Source organism: Camelina sativa, chromosome 1, assembly GCF_000633955.1.
Source record: "Camelina sativa cultivar DH55 chromosome 1, Cs, whole genome shotgun sequence".
Classification (NCBI taxonomy): domain Eukaryota; kingdom Viridiplantae; phylum Streptophyta; class Magnoliopsida; order Brassicales; family Brassicaceae; genus Camelina; species Camelina sativa.
Genome location: NC_025685.1, coordinates 2,558,173 through 2,561,358, shown reverse-complemented (window position 1 = coordinate 2,561,358; position 3,186 = coordinate 2,558,173).

The following is a 3,186-nucleotide window of genomic DNA, read 5'->3' as shown; positions in this document are numbered from 1 at the left end:
TTTTTTTTTTTTTTTTGTCAAACCAAGTTGCATTTCATTAATCAAAAGAGATCAAGTTCATACAAGCTTTACTTAAACTACAAGAGAAAAGGGCATTCCCCAATGCCAATGCCAAGAGAACAAGAAAAACATACAAGGATGTGATTAATCGACAATAGGTTCTTGAGAGCTTTGAGCCAAATCTGTGAAGAAATTTGGTACATGTGAGGTCAAAATTGCCGACAAGCTCTTCCATGATCAAATCAATGGATGAGAGAATAGCCACAGTCATAAGACGAGTTGGCGTTTGAAAAGGAGTTAAAGCTGAGATTATCTCCGGTTCGGGTACACGGAGAAGCCGCTTGACAATATGTTGAGCAAGGTTGAAAGTGTTCAGAGGCTTGATGTTAGTTGCTAGAGATACCACAGGGTTCATTCTGGTCTTGAACAAACCATAGCCGAATTCAAGGAGGCCATTTGGATTCAGGATCCATATGCCAAAGAACTTCCAGTAAGAGGGTTCAAAAGATAATGCGAAACGGGAAACTAAGACCATGATTCTCAGAAAATTAACGCAAAGCCAGAGCAACAATGATGCATTACTTCTCAAATGGAATCCATAGAGAAAGTAATCTTGATCACACCATTGGCTAAAACATGGCTTCAACACATGGAACAAAGGATCATATAAGGACTTACATGGATTAAGAGTTAGATCAGCCATTGAATGGAAGTTGTCCCCGATATTAATATATTGAACGTGACAAAGCGCAGTGATCACGGGGCATATGAGCAGGGGATTGAAGGATTGTCGTTAACCACCGTTCCATGTAAACGGGGTCATAATGCCGTTCTTCAACCATCCCATGGAGTGGCTAGAAATTAAATACGAGAGTCCTGAAAGCCATGATCTTGGATAAACAGAGTTCTACAAGGACTTACTTAGAGCCAGGAATTGCAATTTATAGATATTAATCCGATCCATGGGTGTCGATAGGAGTTGTAGAACACGTCGAATCTTCTTACAACCACAATAACGAGAGAACCTTGAAAACAAGCTTGATAAAGATTTAGAGTTTATGCACCTGGACTCATAAGTTGTGGGCTTTAGATGTGAGAATCTTAACAGGCCGATAGAAAGAGCAAGGCCCAATTGAAGAAACCCTAGTTTCACTAACAGAGACCAAAGCGGAGAAAAGGTGTGGCAGCTGACTGGAAAGCAGAGAGCTTTGCTGAACAAAGAACGTCTCCGTTGAGTGATAGATCGGTGAGACTAGCCGGTGGGCAAGGCTTGATTCGACGTTGGAGACTAGGTCCACTGGGGAGAACCCTAGAGTCACAAACGTTTGCCAAATTAAGGATTTAAAGGGATGTTTGTCCGAGCTTGGCGGAGGGATTTGCGGAGCAAGAAGCCTCTCCGGTGTGTGAAGGACCAGCGGAAGCAAACATTGGCCGTGAGTTGAATCAAATTTGGAAGCTAGGTCCACTGGGGAAAACCCTAGTTCCACAATAAATCGCCAAAGTGAAAGAAAGTTGTAGCATATGCCCGAAATTAACAGAGAGTTTTGCCGAGCAGAAAACATCTCCAGTGGAAAGAAGGCCAGCGGGAGCGTAAAAATGTTAGATTTTTGGTCGGAGGCAGAGGACAAAGGGGTTCGAAGAGGGTTACACAAAAAAAAAATTGGGGGAAAAAGTTGTAAAAGAGGACACTAGAAGGAGCAGATCGTAAACGAGTAGAAGGTGAAGCGATTAGATCCAGACGCCGGCGAGTAGCAGCCCCGCTGGCGTCGGAAAACTTGGATAAAGGAGGCTCCTCGGGAATCGTTTCTGAGAGAGTTTAATGTTTGTTATTTGGTTATTATCCAATGTCTCTGCTGAATCTTCATTGTATTCTTTCATTATTCAAATCTTTCGACTACAAAATCATATCTTCTTGTTTTCTTTATTAAATCACATCAATACATAAGTTAGCCAAAGTTGAAAGACACAGAACCTTAGTTGATTTCATTCGAATGATAGGATCTATGGGAAGACACACTCAATCAATCCACGCAAAACAAAATTAATAATGTGTTTCTTTATTTTTGGTATATTGAACTGCTTACCATCGCAATGGTTGATCTGAGGTTCGGTGTTTCATCGAAAACTAGTCTTTCTTAGTTTATTTAGTCGAATGGACAGACATGCCCATAATGTATCTCATTCGATCGCTGGTTACAAAAAAAATTGACACCCTTTTAGTTAAAGTATTATTATCTCTAATAATGTTCTTCTCGGTCAATTAAACAAACCAAACGGCTCATTAAATCACGATTGTTAGTGGATCAGTCAATGAGTTTAGGCCAAAATTTGGCGTTAATAATAAGTAGGACTTGTAAAATTGTATGAAAAAAGAGTACAAATTTTAGCTTACCATAGATGAAAACAAACCACCAAACATAGAGCAACATACACGCCATTACCATAGATTTTTCTCTTTGTTTTTACTTTGTTTGTTAGTGTCAAACTCAAAACGCAAAATTAGACTAGGCCGATTTCTCCTCAAAAGGGATATATGGGTCGGTCATATTGGGCCCTAGCCCGTTTTCTTATTTATTGGATCCTCGAATCGAACATTTTATTTGTTTTATAACAAAACTGAATAATAATAATACCATCAGCTGGTGTTAATTAATTTTGATTTAGACGACATAAAAAAAAGTGCCAGGCTGGCAAACTTGAGTGGGCCCCGTTTCCGCGCTGTCAGTCCACATGCTCCTTTCTCATTCCCCCTCCCCTACAATTTACAGTCTTGTTTCTTCTTTATCACCATTTCTTCTAATCCCTTTGTGGTATTTCACAAGTCGAATTGTTTTATATTATTCCTCCTACTCAAAATTATTATTTTCATTGTACATCTGATTCTGAGCTTTTTTTCTTTTTATTCCGATGGTATTGTTAGAGATTAGAGTCAGAAACATTATTTTTGAGATCCACATACAACAAAAAGTCTCAAATTCAGCCAAAATAATAATCATTGATTATATAACATGAAGAAAAAAAAACACATGCATTGTCTAAAACAAAACTGCAATAATTTTTTTTAAATTTTGTTGGCTTAAAACAGCCATATGTCTCTCTCGTCTCTCGTCTCTCGCCTCTCGCTATTGCCTGAGAAGATTTGTCGGCGATAATAATACGAGAGAAATACGTTACCAGATCCCTTAA